Raw genomic sequence first — 24,985 nt, 5'->3', positions numbered from 1 at the left:
ATCTAGGACAAGCCCTGAATGAGCCCAGCTGGTGGACCAGCAGCCGTCCCTATGACCTAGACAGTAGTGAGTCTTCTTTTTACCAGGACAGTGTCAGGAGGACAGCCTTCTAGAACTATGTCAGCAAACCATCAGGCAGTTCAATCTGAGGTGGTCCGTCATCCATTCTCATAGACACCATGGAAATGAGCAAGAAGCCTACTGTTAATGATGAGGGGGTGTTGCAGCCCGCTGCCATGCAAAGGGCTGGGTTATGGAAAATTCTCTTGGGGCTGCAATTAAGTGAGTGGTCACAGCTTTTGTGCCTGCTTTGGTCTCCCACAGGGAGCTCCTGAAGATTTCTTCCACTACCCTATCACTCTCTTTGCTTCATGGATAGCATGGGCAGGGTGAACCTTTGCTTCCAAATGTTATTGGAAGATTTAATTAAGCACCATTTGAAATTTTTGAATGGAAATTACCACATTAGTCATGATTATTATCCATTTTCTTTAAACATAGGGCCAACTGCTAAGCTGTTAGGCACAAGCATGGAAATTACAAAAATATTCAAATATCCATTATCTGAGACTCTGTTTGCCAAGCATCCTATCTAATCAGGGAAAGCCTGCTGGAACAGATGGGCCTTACACTGTGCCCTATAAGCCAGGAAACTTGGACATGTTAGAACTCAGTGAATCAAAGTGCCAAATGTTACCACTACTACAAAGAACTCATTTTCTCCTCCGCAAAAGACTGGTTGCCCTCATTCTTTTCAAAGAGCACACGTTTTCCACCTTGCACCAACTGCTCTGACTTCTCCGACACTGGACCAGGAAGGGAGCAGTTCCATTCCTGCGGGGCAGAGGCCCCGGGTCAGACTTCCTGCCCCTAGGATCTCCCAGAACTATTTCCAGGTGATGGGAGCATCAAGGGGTACTGGGAAGACAGATCAGCCTTGCAGGAGAAGGTTGTGCAAAGCTGCTAATGCAGGTGCTTCAACAGAGAGAAAGTGCCTTCATTTCAACTTTATATTTATGAGTAGTTTACAGAAAGCTTTGCAGCCAAAGGAAACAAAATTGGTAAACACAGTAAGTAATAGATTCAACAAATACGGCTAAGGATAAAGAACTAATTTACATTTAATGAGACAGCGATTGTTTATTAAATAAGAAATGGTTGTGTTTCTGAAGATGGCCTTAAAGGTTTTTCAGAAGAATACATTAAATACTGAATATAGCTTTTCATATTCAAAAGATGAGACTTGAGGAAAGGGGGAGGGGCCGAGCCAGGGAAATGAACTAAGAATGTAGGGAGCTGATAACTCCTGGAATACAGGCCACATACAGGCCAGAACTTAATGGAAAACAAATTCCACAGAAGGTTCCCTTCCTCAGACATTATATCACAGGCTGACTCTACGGCATTGATCTTTTTTTTTTCTTTCTTAATAGTATATCTTTTTTTTTTTTTTTTTTTTTGGTCAGAGAGAGAGGGAGAGAGAGCGAGCACAGGCAGACAGAATGGCAGGCAGAGGCAGAGGGAGAAGCAGGCTCCCCGCCAAGCAAGGAGCCTGATGCGGGACTCGATCCCAGGACGCTGGGATCATGACCTGAGCCGAAGGCAGCTGCTTAACCAACTGAGCCACCCAGGCATCCCATTCTTAATAGTATATAATTACTGATGAATATATAACATGTTGGGACATATATTCTGGTTCTGACCCCATATAATGGAGTTTTGAATCAAAATCTCTGTAACTGTGTTAGCAACTATGGAGATAGATTTTCGTTACCACTATCTTTGTAATTTCTAAGTGAGGAAAAACTAGGTTTTTCCATGTAGAAAACTAGAAAACTCTCTGACATCCTATGCCAGATAAGACCAAGCACAGAATGTGACCAAATAGCAAAGTCATTTCTGTCTAGAATTTGCAAAGACCAGCTGAATCACAGGATTTGCTGAGATTCTTACCTGCAGGATTTCTTAGAAGAACGTGTAGTGCAACAATTTCGCTCGTTTATGTTAGAAGGCAAGTCATTTTTTAAACTTGCTGTTTCATGTCTTAAATGGCACTATATGAAGAGTCAGAACACCTGAATTTGAGTCCCAGGAACCAGAAGCTAGGGGTGGCAGAAAATTCTAGTTTTTACCCAGGCTTCTTCTCTTCCTGTCTAAATAGCCAGTCTGCATTTCCTACCCACTTGTGCATTTAGGTCTGCACCCAACACTGTTCTGACCAATGGGATGAGAGCAGAAGTGATGTATTCCACTTTATGGTCCTGTGTTTAGAAGGAATACACCTGTGATTCCCTTGTTCCCTTACTCCTTCTGGCTATTTGGATTACAGATGTGATGGTAAGTGCTGAAGCAGCCACTTTGAAACCAGAGGTAAACCTGTGGCTGTCAGAATAACTCCACCAGTCTGAGGCCATCTACCTTCATGAAAGAGAAATACAGTTCCACTTTTATTAAGTCACTGTATTTGGAGTTGTCTTGTTAAAGAAATTTGGCCTATATCCTGCCTAATACAGAACTCAATTATAATGGACTTTGAAGCCAATATGCCATTTTACACATTGTGTTTCTGTTTTTAAACACACACTTCTTAAGGGTCAGGACTGTGTGTAATAAACTCGACACTGCAAAGTGAACATAGCATACTCTTCCCAGGTATATTAGAGAGAAGGAGAAGAGAAAAGTATAGGAGAAACAAGCACGTCCTTAAGTATAAAACATAAAGGCAGTTTATCATTTTACCAGAGAACTGTCAAGAAATACCAGATTGAAATACCAGGAGTAGTTGATAGGCCTTTTTGGTGTAATATGAAGAATACTATTTGTTATAGTGCCATGTTTCACTAAACAGAACAAATAGAAAAGTTTTCTATCAGGCTTTTGGGAACGTGGCTGAAAATGTACAAAAATGGAACTTGGTCTGTCAAATCCTAGTCAGCCAGAAGAAATGCTGGTCATGTGACATAAACAAAGACAAACAAACAACAGTCTTCATTCTTGCTCTGTTTCTTACATACTCTGATTTGAATTTCATAATTATCCCTTCAATTATCTCTTTTTTTTTTATTTTTTATTTATTTATTTGACAGAGAGAAATCACAAGCAGGCAGAGAGGCAGGTAGAGAGAGAGGAGGAAGCAGGCTCCCTGCTGAGCAGAGAGCCCGATGTGGGGCTCGAACCCAGAACCTGGGATCATGACCTGAGCCGAAGGCAGCGGCTTAACCCACTGAGCCACCCAGGCGCCCCCTTTCAATTATCTCTTGAATATATTTCTTATTAAGAAAATATTCAAACATTCCCAGAAAAATGATAGCATAAACTCCATACATTCACCATTCGGAATGAACAATTATCATGATTTTGACATATTGGCTCATCTGTCATTGGGCTCTCTTTCAGCAGGAGTCACATATAAGGTGAATGGTGCATCAGAAACCCCAATTCTCTTTCCTACAGGCTTAAGTTCTGGTCAGCATTTGCACAGGCACTCCTGGAAATCGAGGAAGGGGAGGGAACATCCTGACCCTCACGTTGACCACTATCCTCTTAAAGACATGGAAATGATGCCCAGTGGCCCCAGTGATACTTGGCTGACTTTCTAGTACCCTACACTTCAGACCAGGAAAGGAACAGCTTGGTTTATGAGGATACTGCCAACCTCATTAGCAGCCGATATCCTCAAAATCTCAAGGGATCTTCTTGGAAGGATTTTAATAATAGGATGGGCATATACACTAAAAGAGAGAAATCTTGACAAGTTGAGAATAAAATAGACTTGTAGCTTTAGGCAAAAGAAAAGAGGCAGCTGAGGCTTTTGGAATAATAAAATCAGTAGCACTTTTATATAAAACTTTGAGGATTAGGGAACCGACCTCTCTGTCTTTTGATTCCCTGACAATAGGAATAATCACAGGTTATTGGACAGTTACGTGTATTTCCAGTCCCTGCATTTTAAGCCCAGCAGAATGGGTTTATCAAATGTGGAGGTGGCTATGTGGAATCAGGGTTTAACACCAGGGAGAGCCACTGGGGACTCCATGCTGCTCCCACATCAGCAGGTAGAGATATTTACTGAAAGAAAGAAGGAAACTATGGTTCTAGTCTAGTCCCATTCCTCTATATAAGTGGTCTCTCTCTCTCTCTTTTTTTTTTTTTCTTTTATTTTCAGTGGCCTTAAGGCAGAATCTTTAGGGAGCAGCAATGGTAGCAGCTCCAAAAGCCAAGCTGTATGCTGCAAAGTGAGTTATGTGTTGGACTCTAGGGCTGAGCCCTTTTGATATGCCAGTCTTAAGCTGACATTTAACATTTGCTCAAAGATACAGGCTTGATAGAGCACCACTGGCTGCCCCCATCCCCACTGCCCTGCCCTTCAGCCCACCTAGCCCCATCATCAAAATGCTCCAAGAAATATCTCAATGATGAGGCACAGGGAGGCCTGGGTGGCTCAGGTGGCTGGGCATCCAACTTTTTTATTTCAGCTCAGATCATGGTCTTGGGATTGTGAGATCGAGCCTGGCATGGGTCTCTGCACTCTGTGAGTAGTCTGCTTGAGATTCTTTCCCTCTCTCTCTCCCTCTGACCCTCCCCCAACGCATACACTCTCTCTCTCTCTCTCTTTCTCAAATAAATAAATAAATAATCTGAAACAATTGGATTAGCAGCAGAATCCCCTACATTTTGGAAGGTGGCAGCCCAAAGCAAACACCCACACACTTCTATATGCCACATAACAGAGCTGATAAAACATGATCAAAATAATTTAAAAGTGTGTCTTCCAGGTGGGAGGAAGATAAATCTATTACTGACTTTAAGTCAGGGAACCTAGGCTTCCTGATGGAAGGGTTTATGGTTTTATGGGCATCAGAAGTTTGGGCAATTTTGACACTATGATTCGGTCATGACAGAAGGAACAAAATCTTCACATTCTCAAAAAGGGACTCTTTCCTTTGCGCTACTTTTAAAGGAGAAGTTTGAAGCACGGAAAGGTGAAGTGGATTTCATAAGGTCAGGAGTCAATGGGAAGGTGTAGGTCATGAATTGAGCTTCCCTTTTCATTCCTCTGAGCCAAATTACTCAATTCATGGAATGACTCACTGGTGGCAGAGCTGCCTCAGCCACAAAGACATGCGACGGAGCAGTCATTCCACCTTGACCATGGCTTCTTCCTCCCAAAGACAAGTGACTCAGACCGAGAGATAAGATTCATCTCAATATTTGCTTCGAGAGCAGAGGTCACAGTGGCAACACTGTCTCTAGACTGATTCTACAGTCTCCTGAAGCCTCCCCCAGTGCTCAGCACATCTTAACACGTCCTTACCCTGCCCCTCCATCTGGACCTGCACTTCTAGCCCCACCCATACACACACACTATGGGCTTTTACTGTGCCCTACTTCCCTTTCCTGGGAAACCCTGGGAAAACAGAATCTGCTTCAAAATGCTTCAAAACTCTAGAATGAGCTTCCCCTGCCTGTCATGGCAGATTGGTTTAAAATTTTATATATATATATATAATATATATATATAATAACAAATTACGTGAAATACCCCTTCCCAGTCACACACATGCATATATTAACAGAGTTATTCCACCATTAGCGTTCTGCCCCAGAATGGTTTAAGTATAAGCAACAATAATAGCTAACATCCACACCATGGTCCTCTAAGATATGTATATGATTTCATTTAATTTTCCAAAATTCCCTATTGTGGTAGGTAATTTTTATAGCCTTTTTTTATAGAAGAGGAGGCTAAGACACGGAGAGGTATAGTAATCTGCCCAAGGATTCACAACTGATAAGCGGCAGAACCAGGCTTTCATTTTTTTTTTTTTTAATTTAACAGACAGAGATCACAAGTAGGCAGAAAGGCAGACAGAGAGAGAGAGAGGAGGAAGCAGGCTCCCTGCTGAGCAGAGAACCCAATGCAGGTCTTGATCCCAGGACCCTGGGATCATGACCCGAGCCGAAGGCAGAGGCCTCAACCCACTGATCCACCCAGGCGCCCCCAGAACCAGGCTTTAAACCAGTTACCCTGACTTAGCCATTACTGGACACCATTTCCAGTAAGAGTATAATCTGAAGTATTAAATGATAATACACTGCCTTTAATGTAATTCATATATAGATTGCTGTTTTCCAATCTTACAGTGAATGATAATATTCCATCTACCTGTTTCACTCTATTTGCAGGTGAGGGAAGGAGGGGATAGTGACTTTTTGGTTTTAATGGCTTGATTCTTGATGTGGGAAGGTGAGTGGAGATTGGACATCAATAAGAGGCTGGTATCAGAGGCATCCGGGTTTCTAATCTTGCCACTTGTGTTGGCTTTCACACTTGTTTCCAATCTTCTATCTGTTTTCCTTCTGCCTTCAGCTCCAAGGACATATTCTTTCCATGACAGCTCTCAGAACACTAATTTCCATCCACAAGGTGCTAAACCATCATTTCCTCACAAAAGCAAGAGGCTCTCCTCTGATTGTTCCCTTGGAGGCTAGTTAACTTCCTCTTGAGGTCTCTCAAGAGCTGGAGGCTACCAGTCATCCACAAAGGTGGCATCTTTGCCCCTTTGCCATTTGTAATCCTTCCTTACTCACTACACATGGGGGCTGGGGCTGGGAGCTCCAGCACACTGTCACTCATTGGCATTTAAAAATGTTCTATTAAGTCCATTCCCTGAGGAAAGTGACTGCTCTGGAGGAACAGATGCTATCAGAGAAAGTGTGTTTTGTGCCCAATGGGGTTATTGTCTTCCTGGTGGATAGCACTGATAAAGCACCTTTCCTGCCTGGGCAAGAGCTGGAAACAGGTCTCTCCCCAGACAGCATCTGAAAACCAGAGCTGACAATTGGGCTGGGATCAAGTGATGAAAGTGAGGCAAGAGACTTGCCCAAATGTTCCTGAACTGCCTTATGCTTCACTCATTCTTAATCTACCTGTCATCAGGTATTCCAGAGGCTAGACATATCAGGGATCTGTAGGCAAATCAGGACCATTAGTTCATTATCCTGTACTAAGGGGCTCTGTTCTACAATCCATTCCATCACCAAGAAAAGACTTGGGGAACTACTCATGGGTTTCAAGAAATATGACCTTTGAAGACTGTCTCCAATGTGTGTAATCCTGAGGACCAAATGACCACCCTGTGTAATGGAATTCTGCTCCATTTATCCCATCTCTTCCTAAAGAACCAATAAAAAAGGAACCAAATGAAATGGCTTGGGGGTATAAATTGACTTTGACTACAGGTTGAGAAAAATGATTGTATTTCTCTTATGTTTATGACATGTGGAATTAAGTATATTTAATACATATTGCTGACTTAGAAAAATGTATGACTTCTTTAAAAGAGATAGTTTTTTTTTTGTATTTACTAAGCTAATCTCTCCAAGGCACCCTGAGTGGATTAATTACAATGGGCAGTTGGGACAAATGCCCTGCCATCAGTAGCCTCCATTCCCCTGCCAGGAGAAGAGCTGGGAGACAGTACTCTTCAGAAGGCAAAGCAAAGCACATCCAAGCAGATGTTCACTTCTCCAAGAAATCATGGCGGGGGGGGGGGGCGTGGGACAAGGTGGGGAGTACCAGGTGACACTGTCTGGGGGGCTGCTAAGTGTTCATCGAGCCCTCAAGAGTGGAAAAGTTCTGTATTTACATTAAGGTTTTTGAAATTTTGTCCAAAAACTGTAGAATATCAAATACCTAAAAAGTACATCAAACATGGATATGTAGCTTGATGAATTCTTGAAAATGGTACACCTTTGTCACTACCACCCAGACAAGTAAAAGGATACCACCAACAGCCCAGAACTATCAGGTCCCCTCCACATCACATCACTCCCCTTGAGCACAAGTAAACCCCATCCTAAGTTATATCATAACCACCTCCTCTGGGGTTTTGTTTGTTTTGCTGGATTTGTGTTTTGTTTTGTTACATGCATCCCCAAATATAAGAGTTTAATTTTGTCTGTTTTGAAATGTCATACAGTGTGCGTTCTGAGTCTGGTTACTGTAGCTCAGGGTGCTTTGTGTGAGTCATTCTTGTTCCCTGTCTTTAGAATTGACTAATTTTCGGGACACCTGGGTGGCTCAGTTGGTTAAGCAGCTGCCTTCGGCTCAGGTCATGATCCCAGCGTCCTGGGATCGAGTCCCACATCAGGCTCCTTGCTTGGCGGGGAGCCTGCTTCTCCCTCTGCCTCTACCTGCCATTCTGTCTGCCTGTGCTTGCTCTCTCTCCCTCTCTCTCTGACAAATAAATAAATTAAAAAAAAAAAAAAAAGAATTGACTAATTTTCAATGCTGTTTGACATCCCCTGAAATGAATATACTACAATGTATGTCTTCATTCTACAGTGATAGACATTTTCATTGTTTCCATCTTGAGGCTATTTTAAACAACATTGTCAGAAACATTCTTGCACATATCCCCTGATACACATGCGAACACATTTCTTAAACTAGGAATGTAATTTATAAAGTCAACTGTTATGCATATCTTATACTTTGTTTGAAAGGCAAACTATTTTCCAAACTGACTGCCCCAAGTTGCACCCTGACTAGCTGCGTGTGAGGCACACATTACTCCATGTCTCACCAACACTTGGTATTGGCAGGTTTCTTTTCTTTCTCTCTCTCCTTTGCCTTCTCCATTCCTCCTCTACCCTGTTTCTTTCCTTTCCCCTTCTTCCTTCCCTCCCTTCCTCCTTTACTTTTTTCCACATTCTGGTGAGTGTGCCTTAGTACATCACTGTGGTGTTAATTTGCCTCTCCCTGATACCTAATGATGTTGAATTGGCCTTTTGGGTCCTCTTTTGTAAAATGCTTGTTTAAGTCTTTTGCTTGCTGAAGTCTACCAGGCTGTCTAAAGATTTAGACTTTGATGAAAACATGTGAATTGCAGGATACTTACTTTAAAGGTATCTGTAGTGATTCTAGCCAATAGAAAGCTATGGTTCCCTGTGTTATAATGGCTCTGGATGGCCAAAGAAGTCTCACCCCTCTTCTGTTCTTTCCAGTGTGTGAAATCTTCATATGGGAAGTGAGAGTTTAATATCAAAACTTATTTATTTATTTATTTATTTTTTTGCTATGTCTTATCACCTAGCTGGCTGTAGCTCCCTGCTCCTTTTCCTCACCTGAAAACTTGGGTCTTGCTATTGCTGGCATAGCCTCTGCCATGTGTCCCTTTCTCTAATCACAAAGAGAAATCCCCACAAGGACATCTGTGGGTCCTCCAAGGGCAGGACCTGAAGCAAAGAGACTGTGGGAACAAGCATTTTATCAACAAAGCAGTTTCATGGATAGAGGATTTTTGAGCATCTGCAAGGATGTTAACAGAAGATAAAAAGATAAAAAATAGTTGATGAGTGTTGGTTCATGGTTTCATGTGTTTGAAACACAGAGGTACTGACAAAGCAAGAACGGTTTCTGTCACAAGACTTTCTGAAGCCTTCATGCACATTGAGGATTGAATTTCCAAGAGGGTGATCATAGTAGATACCATGTTCTCAAACTTCTTTGACCATTGCAATCATGAGATGTTCCTTTTATTTATGTATTTTTTGAGGAACATGTCACAGTATTTTCCTGCTGCACGTGTTCCTACCACCTTCAAAATTCGTTCTGTTTCTGTTTGTGTTGTTCTGACAGACTCACTTGGCTACCAGAGAAGTCTTTCCTTTATGAACCACTCATTGTCTTCTCACTGTCACTCTACTGTTTAAAGGTCACCTGAATCCCTCATCTTCATGAACTGGTATGGAGTATATGGTGCCAAGAAAAGCAAGGGCTTGAGAGTAAAAGGTTTAGGTCTGAACAATCCAGGCTTTGCCATTGCCAACTGGGACAACTTTGTAGCATTCACAAACTACTTTAACTGTCTAAGCCCGGTTCTCTCACTGAAAAGGAGACAGAAGAGTGTCTGTTTCATAAGGCTCTCTCTCTCTCTCTTTTTTCTTTTTGAGCCTTTATTAATGCACTTCATGTAACATGTTCAGAACAGTGCTTGGCACTGAGTAAATATTTAATAGAGTTATTTATTGTTCTTGTTATTACTCCTGCGTCTTTTGCCAGCATGGATCCCTAATTCTCCAGATCCAGAGACACAGGCTTCCCCCTGAAGCCAAGCAAGCACTTCATGGGTGCTCATGGGTCTGCTGTGAAATACAAGTCATCACGTGTTTAATTATATGAACGCAACTCACCATGCACACACATGTATGCGAGAAGGACCCTACTTTCTATTGTGTGTTGTCATTTGCAAGATGGAATCTCATCATTAGTGTTGAGAGAGGTTCATCATCTTTGGAGCAGAATTTAATTTCCTCCTGTGAACATTTTATCTCCTCCCCCACCCCAGCTTCCTGACTCTTCACTAATGAAGATTTTTGAAAAGCTGTATGGAAAAGTGTTTGAATGATCATGAATAATCTCTAATAGAATCTGTCCTTGACCAAAAACCCTTTCTCAAGTGCAAGGCACAGAAGCACATGGGGTAAAAAAGCTCGCAGTATCAAAAAACACAGACTTTGTGACTGGGGGAGAATATTTCTCATCCTTTAATCAGTTTCGTTGGTCTTGTTTTTTGTTTGGGGGTTCTTTTTCCCAAAAATTTAAGAATGCAAACACTAGTACATGGCTCACTGTGGGATAATATATATGAAATGTTTAGCTTAATGACCGACATCTTGAAGGCAGTCAAGAACCTTGACTCTCTCTCCTGTTCCTTTCTGCCTGTAGATTCTTCCACATAGAGTGTGACCCTGGACTTGTGTTTCTTTATTCACCTGCTGATGGTGAACCTAGCAGTGTTCTCAGAGGCACCATCGGAGATCCATACACAGTCCCTTCCTAATTGATTGTCTCAAATTCCATGCTTCTGGCTTCTGCTGCCAAACTCTAGAATGGGATCGGAAAATACTCCAGAAAGGGACAAAGCATCCTTCCTGAATCTGCCTCTGAACTGTTACTACACTTTTCTTGGCATCCCTTTTTGGGCACAGAGAAGAGTAGTGAATGGTAGGAATGAGGATCTTTTGTGCTTCTGAGCATCTATTCATCTAAGCTTTTAGCCATCGTATATGCACAAGTACCACATAAAAAACAAGATGCACAAAACCTGAATTCTGCTTTCAAGGACTCCCAATTTTGAGGGCAATCAGATCATTGGCTGTGAAGCCCTATATTACTGTAGCTTTCTTACTACTATCCTTTCCACGTCAGTGCTCCCAATTCCCAGTTATCTGGTAACTGATTTTAAGTTATTAGTCAGTAGTGCATGTCTGCTGTTGGCCTGTTTCTTTTCATTTGATGTACAAGGTAACTGACGGATTTAGATTATACGAAGAGGCCTGGAGGCAATGGGTGTATTGGATGGATATCACATAAATAAATAAAAGAGGTCAGCCTCTCATCTCCCCCACACTGCCAACCCCCCAACAGTCCCGCTGGATCAAAATGGAGAAGTCTGGTTGGGAAAGCAGACGTTGCTTTACCCATTCCAATGGGAATTGGCAAACTTTTGTATCTCCAGAAGCCTTGTCAGTATCACATTTAATCTGAATGTTATCATAATTATTGTAACTTTACATTTATATAGCACTGAGTCTCTGGGGAGAAAAAAAGCTCCGTGAATATAAAAGATGATCAAACTTCTCCCCTCCCTTCTAGGGAGACAGAATAAGTGGGGGTTTTTTTGGTGTTTTTTGTTTTTTTTTTTTTTTTTTTTTGGTTTGTTTTGGTTTGTTTTGTTTCTGATTATTTTTCTTCCTTCTCTTGACTGACTCCTTCAGGCATCACCTGGATATACTGCCTGGGGGCTATTTTCTTTCCTGGGTGGGTTTGACTTAGAAAAATGCAGAAGGGGAGTGGAGGCAATGCTGGTGGAGGCAAAACATACTTACGACCAAAGGAAAAAGGAAAAAGTTCTTGCAATCACTTCAGAAGGAAGGAAACTAAAATTTATTAGCTACCTAGTAAAATCCAAAGCCTGAGTTCCTTGTTTTCCATAACTAGCTGAGAGGTCACTAAAATTCCCAGAGAAGTACCACTCTCCTTATTTTATTGTTATAGAAACAGAAGCTCCTTTAAATTTGGGAACTTACTCCAGGTCACTGCATGTGTAGCAGAGGCAGAGTTTGAAACCCTTTGTCTCTTTCCAAATTTCCTGCTCTTTTTGCTGTGACCTTGAAAACAAGTTTGTGACCTTATTATCATGCCTTCTGGCTACCTCCTGCTTCACACTGTGCTAGGCCTCGTAGATTTGAGAGCAATCAATGATTTATAAATCATACCTCTCACCTTCTAGGATTTGCCAAAAGAGAAATAGAATCAGGGCACAGAATCCAAGGATGACCAATCCACATGAATTCGGGACGAAAGCACGTGGTGAGGTCTTTGGGAGTGGAGAGGATGAGGACATAAATAGGAACTAAAGTCCTAGGGAAGACTTCTTGGAAGAGGGGGTTGGAACACAGCCTCACAGACCAGAAACATGGAGCAGCAAGTGTTATGGAAAGGCAGTAGCGTGGCACAAAATCCGGAGACAGAAGTAAGGGTTTTGGGACAGGGAGACAGATCAGCCAAGGGGAGGGGCACAGGGACAGACAGAGGGTCCTGAGGCCTGGGAGATGGGTTCAGAGGAGAAAAAATATATAGCTTGAGAAGTGGGGAGATGAAAGAGGTTCTTCATCTGGGCCTCCTGCTTTCCTCACATACCCCAAGGTCAACTGGTTTCTCATTGCCTTCTAGGATCACTGGGCAGCTTCTCAGAAAGATCCGCATGGTTCCTGTCACTCCTGGTTTACTTGGCTGCTCCATTTACATTCCCTCAGTGACTGAGGCAGCTGTAGAGGCTGCTGGGTCCCTCTCGCTACCAGGGAATGTGGTGTTGCCAGACAGAAAAGCTCCAAATGACATAATGGGCTGCTCGGAGCTTCGGCCAATGCAGGAAGCTGGTTCCAAAGTCTGGAAAACATGACATGGTTGACATCGGCCAAGGTTGATAGGCAATTTTTCAGCCTTAGCAAATCCCTGCTGTGCAGAATTGTAAAAGGAAGGGTGGGTGTCCATAAATGGGATGACAGGGAAATGGGACAATTGTCAGGGACAGTGTGGATTGCTAATGCAGCGGTGGGTGGGAAACCTTGCTCCTATGGAGGGTCCCTAACCAACAGAAAAATAAAATCAACGGAGGTTACTTAGAGGTAAAATACAATGTGGTTTCCTTTGTTAAAGAAATACATAATGAGCTTATACTTAACCTATCTTAAAGTGAAGGGATGGGAAACAGAGAGCATTAGACCTGCTTCAAAAAGCATTGTCTTGCTTAAAACCTGCCTCAAAAAGGAAGAGACTTAACGCCTTAACACAGCACACGATGCCATAAATTATTAGCGTTACCTTTTAATAAAAGTAATGCAATCTCATGGTATAAAAATTCAAATAGTACAGCAGGGTGTTAGGTAAAATGTAAATGTCCCCATCTTCCTCCCCCAGCTGGCGATCCATGTGGAAATGCCGTTTGTATTTTCCCGTCACTTGCCAGGTTCCTGATCATCAAATTCAGCAGCCCTTCCCTGGATGGTTTCTCACTGCTGCCCTCCCCAGCCAGGTTAGATTACTTTCAGATGCTCAAATGTTCCAGCGCTTCACGCCTCCAGGCTTTTTTTTTTTTTTTTTAAGTATTTTTTTTTTAAAGATTTTATTTACTTATTTGACAGACAAGAAGGCAGAGAGGCAGGCAGAGACAGAGAGAGGAGGAAGCAGGCTCCCCGCTGAGCAGAGAGCCCGATGTGGGGCTCGATTCCAGGACCCTGGGATCATGACCCAAGCCGAAGGCAGGGGCTTTAACCCACTGAGCCACCCGGGTGCCCCCACGCCTCCAGGCTTTTGCTCAGGCAGCACCCTCTGCCTGCAAATCCATCCTCCCACCAGCCCCCACCTCTTGCACTCCACTAGGGGACACCTTCAACACAGCTTAATATTCAGCCCAAATGTCACTTTCTTTATGAAGTTTTCCCTGATATGACCCTGTAGTTCTGCTCATCACCTTCTTGAAACTCTCATCGTCTCTTGCATGTATTTAATAGTTTTTTGGGTTTCATGTCCTCCTCCCCCTGCTGATTCAGTATTGTTTGAGTATGTGTGTTCTTCCCTTGTTCTGAGCACGGAGCCAGGAGATTGATGCAGACTAAGAGCTCTGTGAATGTTGGTGAATGAATGAAGGGATGGATGAGCGAATGTGTGAGATATACCACAGCCAAACTGAGAAACATTTTTCGATGCCTTATTGTAATCAAAAGGAGAGGTGACGGAATGAGAATGATGAGAGAAGAAAAGAGGTCGAATAGAGAAAAAATGGAGGAAAAACTTCCAGCCACAGAAAGGGAGACACAGAGAAGAAAAAAAGAGAGAGAGAGAGACAGGCAAAAGATCCCATACATTGAAAAAGAAAGATAAGCCATTCTACCCACACTCTCTTATCTACCTGGATCTGTTCCTTAGCATTCTAGAAATGTTACCTAATGATTTTCATAGTTCTTTATATTCTCTTCATTCTTAAACCCTCAGAGAAACAGGTCTAGGTGGGTTAAATGGAGCAGCCCATCAAAGTCATCTGAATCACTAGTGGTGAGAGAAGTAAGGGTATCCTTACAGCCAGATGAGATTTCTCTAAAAGGAAGACAGGGTTAATTAACAGAGACAAAAATGACAGACTGAGAGGGTTCTGAAGTCTTGCGGCCAAAGATCTAGGATGAGATTTTGATTCCACGGTGGCCTGCTTTACTCCTTATATCGCCTCTGCCCATGCCAGATAGTTACCCTCTTAGGTGGCCGGACGTTCATTTTTACAACCTGGCTCTGGGACCACTTGGAGAGCCCACAACCTGGTGTTGATGGCCTCTCTGAGGAGGGTCTTGCAAACTCACCACATGTGTTCCTTGCAATTCCTTTCAGATGTCAGGGCCTGTTCTGAGGAGGAAAATAGTCTCCCAATTTCGACTCAGTCCTCAACAATTGTATTTAATTGCCGTAACTCCTGGAACTTGAAAAAGAAGACATTCTTTTTCCTATTCACCCAGAACAGAAGAGAATAAAATTGAGGCAAGAACTTGTAAGCAAGAGAGACGGGAGAACTCCAGAAAAGTGGACATGCCAACTAGGGACGCAGTCGTGCCTCCGGAGTAGGACTAAGGGAGGCTCTCCCTTTCTTCTTCGCATTCCTCTGTAGGACAGTAATTTTTCAAAGCCAACTGCATTACTCTGGAAATTGGGGAAAATGTTTCCAAAATAAGGGAAACAAAAAGAAAAACTTGCTTCATCCTGAATGCTGGGGAAAGCTGTCTCAGAGCCCCACGGCACCCAAGGGCCTGTCCCTGAGACCTGTGTTCTAGACAACAGAGCCTCTCCGTGTGACTGGGCTGTGTAGATCCTGTCCTATTCTCATCCGCCAGGACTTGGGAGAGAAGTCACCCGAGATACAATAAGTTGGGGTAGGGGCTTTGAGGAAGGACAGCATCTCTGCGAGAAACAGACCCAGCCTCTTTCCTAGGAAGGGAGGAGAGGCCACCTGCCTGGCGTGTTTGCTAACACGCAGGAGCTGTGGCCTGTAATCATCATTAGCTCTCTTTGGTGTTTACTGACTGTTATTAATTAGAATGAGCAAACTTGGCATTAATGTGCCGCCATAAGGATGAAGGCTCTTACTGCACAACCATCCTGCATAAGCAGCTAGACTGGGACTCATTTACCAACTGTTACAGGGATGATGTTGGAGTACAGACACTAGCTGATGGAGGTCCAGGCAGGAGCAGGGGCGCGGATGCTCCGGCCTGGATCTCTCTAGAAGCGGAGAGGTAGGGGTGCTCTGCCAGGGGGAGCGGAGCCTCTCCTTACCTCATGTGGTCACTGCTAGCAGGCTCGAGGTAGCTTCCCAAAGCAGCCCCGGCAAGCTCACATGGTTCTGTCACCAGACAGAGCTTCCCTCTTGCCCTCGACACTGCAGCTTTCTCCACAATTGGAAAATCACGGAACATAACTTCCTGCACGAGTCAGTGGACTGGTGTTCTGTTGCCCTTTGAGAGAGACTGTACCGTCCAGCGAATTTTGGGAAAGAGGTTGGGCAGGAGGGTTGCAAGGCTCTGCTTTATCATACAGTACTCATATTCTCTGGCTTCTCTGGAAGAGACATTATGGCCCTGTATTCCCACCCCTGAAAAGATCAGCTTTCAAAGAGGAGACTGCCACCATCTGGGGGAATATAGAAGACAGGAGGCAGAGGCCACGTCAGCTGGAGAGGAGGGTTAATTTGATCCCGAGTAGAGAGGCAGCCTGGGATGGAGAGGGAGCTCTCAAAGACAAAATGGTAGTTTCAACTGGCTCAGAAGTAAGGGGCTGGAGAGAGATGCAAGGTGGGAGATCAGTTAGTTCTCTCAGAGAAGTCACGCATTCTCCCTCAGCTTCTCTGAAAGACACAGAGTGATCTGCAAGCAGGAGGGTAAAGCCTTCCAGAGAAAGGGCACCAGGACCATGTTCTCTAGGCTCTTGGCCCTGTATTTTGCATGTTTTTGCACATTGCTCTTTATTCTCCCAGAGGACCTGGGAACTGGCAACGGGCCCGACCTATTTTGGGCTCACGTCTGAGCAGCTCCAGAAATGAGCAGCAGCTCCCACGCGGCGAAGGACCTGAGCAGACATGGCCTGTGTCATTATGGCCTCCTTCCTTCTCTGGCATGTACTGAGATTTCTGTGACTGACTAGGCCATGGCACGTCTGAATATCTTTGGTCCTGGGCACACTTATGCCCTTTCCTCTGACTCATGAGTGGGACTATGGGGATTGTGAAAAGTAGGAGAGCTGATGAATGAGGGCTCTGAATAGAATCTGGGTGACCTGGAAATTTGGGGAAGGGATGGCTTAAGATTTTGTGCCATCAAAGGCACTTATGGTCTCGGAGATGTCCACGGGGAAAAAAACCCTCAGGCAACTCCACACTTCTGAGATCTCAACTGCTAAGGAAGGAAAGGCCCCTTTTTCATGGAGGTTTGGACCCAGGAGGGTATCTGGCGAGCAGCACTTATCATTGCCATGGTGATCAAGTATCAAACACCTAAAAGTGCACAGTGCCGCTCTGAGAAGGGCCTCTTTCACCTCCCTGTCTTTTCAGGTGCTACTTGTTCCGTTGGAAATCTAGTCACTCCATTAGGCATTTGAAGAAATTCAGGCAGTTGCGAGGCTCCTCTCAAATGTCACCTCAATGAGGCCCTCTTGACCCTCCAAGCTGAGCTAGGTTTCTCCATTCTCTGTGGGCTTATTAGACCTTGTAACTTTCCTTGAATGCAAACAAAGCATGGAAACGGAATGAACAGTCTTTCCCATTTGGTTGTGCACTGTCCAAGGTCAATACCTGTGTTTTATTTATCCCTCTACTCCTCTAGATCCAGGGCCTGGCATGCTGTAGGTACTAATGAATGAGCTAAAGAACAAAATCCACCATGCAAAGGTCTTCTGGAAACTGTTCCTCTATTAAAAATACATGGGTGTTCACAGACAAGAAAACACATAGTTGATAAATTTATAGTTAATATTGCACCAAGGCATAAAGAGAGGAAGAATAAAACTTTTGAGGATAAATGTTAAAGTAGAGTCCTTTTGAGGATAAAGGACGTAGAGTTGAAGTAGGGATTTATTGAGCAGCTACTCTTCACCTGGTGTAAGACGAGGTCTGTAAATATGTCATCAATTTTGACCTTCACCACAGTCCTTTCAGGTGGGTGTTATGATAGCCCCGTGTTCACTCCTTAGATGGATATGGGGTTCTTACTCTCTATTAGCACAGTTCTAGGTGACTGAGTCTAGTGGTGAACAACAGAGACTGGATCTCATTGCTTGCTTACACATAATCTACAGTTGATTCTACAACTCAGAGAGGGTCGGTATCTTGCCTGGTTTGTGTATCTCAAAAGGGTTCAGCATGAATTTAAAGTCAGGTCTGTATGGTTCTAAGGTCTATTCTCTCTCCCCAATCTAGGTTGTATATATTCCAGAAGACTTGGGCCAGGAACCCTGATGTTTCCATTATGCAATCAAGAAGGACATCCTTGGGCGCCTGGGTGGCTCAGTGGGTTAAGCTGCTGCCTTCGACTCAGGTCATGATCCCAGGGTCCTGGGATCGAGTCCCGCATCGGGCTCTCTGCTTGGCGGGGAGCCTGCTTCCCTCTCTCTCTCTCTGCCTGCCTGCCTCTCTGTCTACTTGTGATCTCTCTCTGTCAAATAAATAAATCTTTAAAAAAAAAAAAAAAAAGAAGGACATCCTTGAAGAGTGATTAGTCTGGAACATTCTGGGGCCTCCAAATAAGCTTTGTTGATGTTTAACAGACCCACAGTTTCATCCCTCAGTGTTGGGCTTGGCAGTAGGCATTGGGAGGGGAAGGAAAGTAATGCCTCTCTGTCACTTTAAGTCCTAAATTGTTTTTAGGTGTTTGTTTAGAGACAGCATTGGGATGTTGCCTGCCAGGAAGGGAAGAGGGTGGACGTGGCCTCCTTCAGACCTCTCCTCATCAGAGTTACTGTTTCGAGTAACGAGGAAGCACGGGAATTGATTTGATGCCTAATGAATAATCAGCTGCCATCAATAATTGTAATCACTAATCTGGTGCAATTAGAGGCAATTATAATAAATGCAATTTCCTCCCGAGCCACTAACGAACTACAGAAATATGAATTGACTTAAGGGGGCTGGCAGTGATTTATGTGATTGTGAGATCACGAATACCATTATCTTGGTAAAGATTCTTAAAGGAGCAAGGTCCTAGTCTGATTTCGCTCTAACTAATGAGAAGCTAGAAAATACAATTCCGTAGGTGAGGAGCACAGGCCCACAACTAGCTTTAGATAATCGTAGATACCTATGCAGACTCAGCTCAGACTGTCACTTGCAGGTCTGTTCCTGTACGTTTTGCTTTCTAGAGAGAGATTCTGAGTTCACACCTTCAAGTCTTGAAGAACAAGGACTAAAGCACCCAATCAATTCTGCAAGAGAGGGTGTTGACAGCAACATCTGGATGGAGGTGGCCTTTGTTATTCCCAAGGGAGGCATGTCTATTGGCCCATTACCCTTTCCACATCCAGATGAATCCCCAGATTTCATAAAGATTTGATCTTTATGTAAATTGAAGGAAACAAGAAGTTGTCGGTATCTTACAAATGCTTAAATAATTTAATTATGTTATTCCGATTCCTAGAAATTTTGATTGACCATCAATTTTCTAGTGAAGCAGCCAGAGACTTTGGAAGGACTCCACCACATGACCCCAGAGAACTGTGACAACACTCTAGTGCGCAACAGTGAGAGTAGAAGGTAAGGAGACTGAGCCCCACTTGCTGGGGACAGAGGGTGTTTCCAGGATGCTGGCCTTTCAGTACGAAAACTGGGAAAGTCTCAGGCAAACCAAGATGAGTTGTTCCCACGGAGACACAGGCCAAGGCCAGATAATGCAGGAAGGGAGGTTGGACTCTGTTCCCGTTGCACTTAGAATGAAATCCAATCTCCCGGACATGGACTGAAGGTTCTGCAAAATCTAACCTCTGCTCGGCTGCCCAACTCCTCTCCCACGGGTGGACTCCCCCAAAACTCATTTCACATGGGCCTTTTGTTTCTTCTTTCTCAAGTGTGCCAACTTTGTTCTTGTCTCAAAACTTTCCACTCGCCTATCCTTTGCCTGGTGTGCTCCAGGACTCTAATTTTCCCACGTCTGGCTTCTCCTTGTCATTCGAGTTTTACCTCAGATGGCCTCTGTCAAATTAGGCTCCCAGGCACTTGCTGTTACATCATAATCTGGATGTGGGTGTGTGCCTCCCAGCCTCACCCTCTCTGTCTTATTCGCTGCAAAATCACAGGCCTACAGGGGTGCTGGCACAGGGCAAGGCCTCAGTCGATCTCTGTCCCACGAATGGCTGAAACCACGTTCCAGGCCCACGTTCTGCTGCTTCTGCACCTGTTGTCATGCCCATGTACCTTTTCTATATGCCATTGCCTGAACGCATCCTATGTCATGCTCCGGCTTTTGCTGAAAATGCCCTTCCCACATGGCTGTCAGATGAAGTTCTTCCAGAAGGTAACTTCAGTGCAGTTCGCTGCATGGCCTTCCCTGGCCCCTTGATCCAGGATGGTCCCTTCATGTCCTTTAAGAAGCATCTAGTGTGTACCATGTTCTGGGCATTAAGTGCTTTAGCTTTGGACCTTCATCATCTCTATTGCATCCTCTCTCTTTGGGGTCGTCACCTCTACTCAACGGTACCTTCTCCCTCTGCCCCAGCTCTGCATCACCTGCTCTGTGTTCCTGGCACTTTGATGCAGACAAATGAACAAGATAATGTGCAAGCCTCTTGCACGCACTTTACACGGAATGGGATCCCCTTTACGGAGTCAGATTTTTGACTTGAATAGAAATAGAGCCTACGTGGTGTCATAGCAGGGAATTAACTTATGGCTCTGCAGGTACAAACGCTAGTCTCGGGGCTCCCACTAACTAGGTGTTTGGCATCGGCCAGATCCCTTTATCCCCTGCCTGTGGTTTCCTTGTATGTCAAACGAAGCAACACTGGGTTTCCCAAGTGCCTCCAGCTCTCACAGTCTCCAGTTCTATGCTTTGCTGGAACTGCAGGGGGCGAGGGAGGGGAGGGGAGCCTCACGTGTTCATGTTTAAAATTTCAAATGGAGGAAGTTGTTGTTTTCTTCTCTTCTCCCTAGTGGTAGCAAACAAGCAATAAATATGGAAATCCTAAAAGCCAGAGAAAATAGTGAGTGTTCTCCATCTTGCTGACAAAGAACACAGAGGCTGCATCATCAAATGAACGGGCTTATCCCTTCACTGCACTTGCACCAATTCCTCCTGGCCCGGCACGGCTGGACCGTTCACAGGACAGGCATCTGTTGTTCTGCGAACACTGGGCCCTGGCCCTGTTCCAGCCAGCACAGCCCAGGGCGACCAGTGCAGAGTGAAGGTGCAGCATTCCTTCGCCGGGGAGTCTGAACGGACCAAATTCATGCTTGCTAAAACAATTCACAGGACGTAGAAGCTATGCAGGTGAAAGGGGAGGGTGGTTCTGGGAGACAGCGGAGGAAAAAGATAACAAAGGCAAGGCAGTGTCCCCACTGCAGGCAGCCAAACCTTCTCCCGCCAGGGGACAGGTAACCGGTTTTCAAAATTGTGCAGACATAGTCATTCACGGCTCTGCGCTTTCTCTACCTGTTAAGCTCCAGCCAGGATGGTGCCTGAACCCCATTCCCAGCAGATGTCCCAGGAAGGACTGAAGTAACAAAAGCCTTTACCAGCCGAGCTTCAGCAGCCTCTTCCCAAGATGGCACGGAGTGGAAGGCTGGTCTTTAGTGGGTGTGTTGGCTCTGGGTCCCTCCCTGAGCTGCCTCCACCCAACGCTGGGCCTGCTCCATTTGGACCTTGGGAAGGTGGCAGCTCTCCCTGAGGCCCACATGTTCCCCAACCCCCCTCCCCCGGACCTGCAGGTCTGTGGTACGTCTGCTGCTCTCCAGACAGGCCCGCAAGCCCCTAGGTCTCCACCAGGACCTTCAGAATGGACTCTCAAAATCCCTTACCTGCTTCCCAACTAGTCCCTGGAATCCCTCCTCACTGCAGAACACGCTCTTTCCTTCTCCTGTCCAGATCTTACATATTCTTCCAGGCCCAGCTCAAGCCCTGCTTCCCTACATGAAATGGTCCCTGAGTATTTTATTCCTCATGCAAGGTCATCTTTTCAGCTCCAACCAGAGGTGTGTCTCTATCTCACTGTTTAGCACTGCTTTGTAAAACACTGAGTAATTGTTTTACATGTATATGTTTTGTTTCCGTAAGTGGGATATATCCTTTATACAATCAGAAGCGTCATGTTGATGGATGGGTTGTAGATAGAGAGATAAACTTCTGATAAAGAAAATGGAGTAAAATGCTAATTGTAAGAATCTAGCGGATGTGTTAGAGGCGACTCACTGCAGAATTCTTGCCTCTTTTTTGTATGTTTGATGACTTCCGTATACACATGTAGAAAAGCATTCAAACTTATCTTTTGTTTCATCCACTGGTGCGTTTCTTTAGCATTGATGAAGCGCTTCCTACTTCCTGAGATGGGGACCCCATGTGCAGGTCCTCTCTAATAACACGGGTGAGGCTGAGAACATTTAGTGGAAGTTCCACAAATAATTGCTAAGTGTCATTCCCAGCCACTCATGTCATTTTCCACCAGCTTCTGCTTTTCCGATTTGCCATCAGTGTTGACCAACCTTCACACGGTAGGCCTGGGCGGTTTGAGGGCTCTCAGGCAACTCTCTTGGCTAATGTCCATACCTCCACACCCGCGGGAAGGAGGTCGAGCGCCCTTTGATGACTGTTGGGGTCCAAGTAATCTGTTTCCCCCAGCACTGTCTCAGGAAAGGTATCATTGAGCAAGTCCCCTCCCCCTCCCCCCCAGTTTTCTATTTTCTATCAAGGAGAAGGGTGAGCGCTGCCACCCAACCACCCAACCTATACATTTATTACGGGTATTGACTTTTTTGACACTGAGTTGTTCTTTCCCGGAAGGCGTTGTCCACACCTAAGAGTTCTGCTGTAGATATCAGGCGTGTTTGACAATAGTCATGCATTAAGTGAACAGCATGCTATCAACATTCAGTCAGCCATGTTGGAGAGTTGTTTCTGCATGTCAATCATAGTAAGCAGTGACAAAGGGGAGCTACTGTGTGTTGGCTAATTGGATTTAAATTAAAAAGGAAGTAAAGCTAGTAAAGCAAGCCCCCGATTTAGGATGGGTTGTGCTCCTATGACAGAGACAGATGCGTGAGCTTCGAGGCCATATCATAACGGCTTCAAACCAGAAGTTTTGGGTGACAGCCTCTGTTGGGGGTGATGGCGTTCCCTGCCTTCTTCTCTTTGGGGACCTCAACACCACGCTTGAGCATCTGGGATGGGAGGGACAGAGATTCTGATAAGGACATTGATGCCATTTGCCTGACACGTAACGGGTCACCAAGAACTTCAAAATAGCTTTAGATGAGGGGGCCAGGGCAGAGGTCCTGAGAAATATATTGTTCACTTCATGATCGGAGGCCTGCATGAGGCAGTCAGTAAATACACACTGATTGATTTTTTTCCCATAGCATTTAATGTCTGTGCCTTTCATTCGGTAATTAATCATTGTGTGACATCTCTTTAGCATTGCACTGAGTTGTTATTTATTTTTTTATTGCTATTTAACTTTTCACATGGTTATGCATTATCACCCTTGGCTAGAATTTAAGATACCAGAAGGCAAGACTGTGCCTTATCTTCTACACCCCACTGTGTCTAGCACAGTGCCTGGCTCACAGTAGGTGCTCAATCAATGCATTGATTAATTAAGTCCTCCTTCTGCCTAGGGCCCATCATGCTTCAGAGCTAACAGCTGTCACCTGGACCACCCTTGGCCACGGGGGCACACAGACAAATGAGCTTTGTCTACCTTCCCTCTGTGAGCAGCATCAAGGACCCTGAGAGGCAAATCTAAAGTGAATTTTAAAAACATGTTCAGTGGTGGTTGCAGAGCAATCCTGCTTCCAAGGAAAGGCCTCTTCCCCCTCTCTCTTCAGTGCCACTGGAGTGGCTCGTTCCATTGAAAATACAGCAGGGATTTGTGCCGCACGGCTATGCAGCAGGGGCGGGCCGAGTTCATACCAGCCATCAAGGGCTCAGCATGGTCTGGAGGGCTTTGTGCTCAGACACTCAGGCAGTCCAGCTCAGGCCGAGCACACCCCTCTTCCTGCTGAGGCCACAGTGCAAGCGTTTCTGTAAGTAACTTTTCAATAATGGCCCCGTGCCTAAGAAGGATACCAGTATCATTGTGGCTAAAAGTTTCTTTTCTCCCTCCTACTCTTGACCTCTCCCCAAAATATCATAATAAGACTGTTTTATTTGGGCAAAGAAATAATCTGCTGATTTATGTTGGGCTGGGAACGAAAGAACTAACCTTGACCGAACACCTGTGATACGCCAAAGCCCCTGTCATGTGCTATCCTATTTATTTGTTTATTGATTTATTATTTCGTGTATTGTCTTATTTAATCCCAACAGGAGATTTCTGGTAAAATTTTAGCCCCACTTCACAGAGGAGGGAAGCAAGATTCAGAGCTGCTTTGCAACTCGCCTGAGGCCACATGCTAACAATGAAAGTTTGATTCCCTTGCTGTCCCTAGCCCCTCTGGCCCTGGACGGACGTCACTGTTCATACCACCTCCACATAAGTGTCAGGAGAGGCTCTCCTTTACCCACGTTTCTAACCACAGAGAGTCTTTCCTAACAGCAAGCGGGTGGAAGGGGCTTGGTGACTGGAGTTTCAGATGCCCCCAGAGATGTCATAAGCAACTCACTTATTATTCAGGGAAATACCAACAAAGTGATGACTTCTTTCCTCGCTATCAGTATCCACTACCAGCTGTTCACTTGGATCGGGGGATGTGAGGGATTTAACTCTGAATTCACGAATGCCGCTAAAGCTCCTTCGGAGAGGAACCACAGGGATTAGTGCTTGTGGGACCCGAGTGCCTGGTAACCCAAAGGACCAGGGGACAAGCAGAATGTTTTGATGGGGCTGTGGAGAGTGCCTTCTGCATGCTGGGGTGAGTTGGGGGAGCACAGAAGGGGGTCTGCGCCTTGGGAGACGGGCCTTCAAATCTATAGGAAAACACAGCAAATAAAACTATTAGATAACATCTGCCTTGGGCATTGGACAGAACTGCCATTTGTTTTTTATGGATGCCTGCTTTGCTGCTGTAGACTTTTTTTCCTTGTTCTGCAATTTTTTTTCCTTCTTCTCCAGCATCTCTCAAACAGGATTTCCTGTCAGATCGCACGCGTGACATGCTTTGTTTCCTGTGATCCATATCACAACCCTCCAACAATTCCTTCCCCCACTTTGCAGAAGGGAAACCCAAGGTCATCCCAGAAA

The 24,985-nt window shown here is 44.7% G+C and overlaps 1 protein-coding gene and 1 long non-coding RNA gene across 5 annotated transcripts in view; one reads left to right on the top strand and one right to left on the bottom strand.

Moving 5' to 3' along the window:
• The window catches only part of LOC125079129 (uncharacterized), a 36,493-nt gene extending 18,745 nt beyond the window's left edge, over window positions 1–17,748 (top strand). For 2 of the 3 annotated variants that reach the window (XR_007121049.1, XR_007121047.1), the window contains 2 exons: window positions 2,196–2,337; window positions 4,166–4,240. This is a non-coding gene — a long non-coding RNA (uncharacterized LOC125079129). Of the gene's footprint in view, window positions 1–2,195; window positions 2,338–4,165; window positions 4,241–14,950 lie in introns of those variants that run through there. The other variant, XR_007121048.1, reaches the window with a different exon arrangement.
• Window positions 1–24,985, bottom strand: part of NTM (neurotrimin) — a 967,921-nt gene that overhangs the window by 788,035 nt on the left and 154,901 nt on the right. The window lies entirely within an intron of this gene.

Source organism: Lutra lutra, chromosome 10, assembly GCF_902655055.1.
Source record: "Lutra lutra chromosome 10, mLutLut1.2, whole genome shotgun sequence".
Classification (NCBI taxonomy): Eukaryota; Metazoa; Chordata; class Mammalia; order Carnivora; family Mustelidae; genus Lutra; species Lutra lutra.
This window is presented reverse-complemented; position numbering and strand designations above follow the sequence as displayed.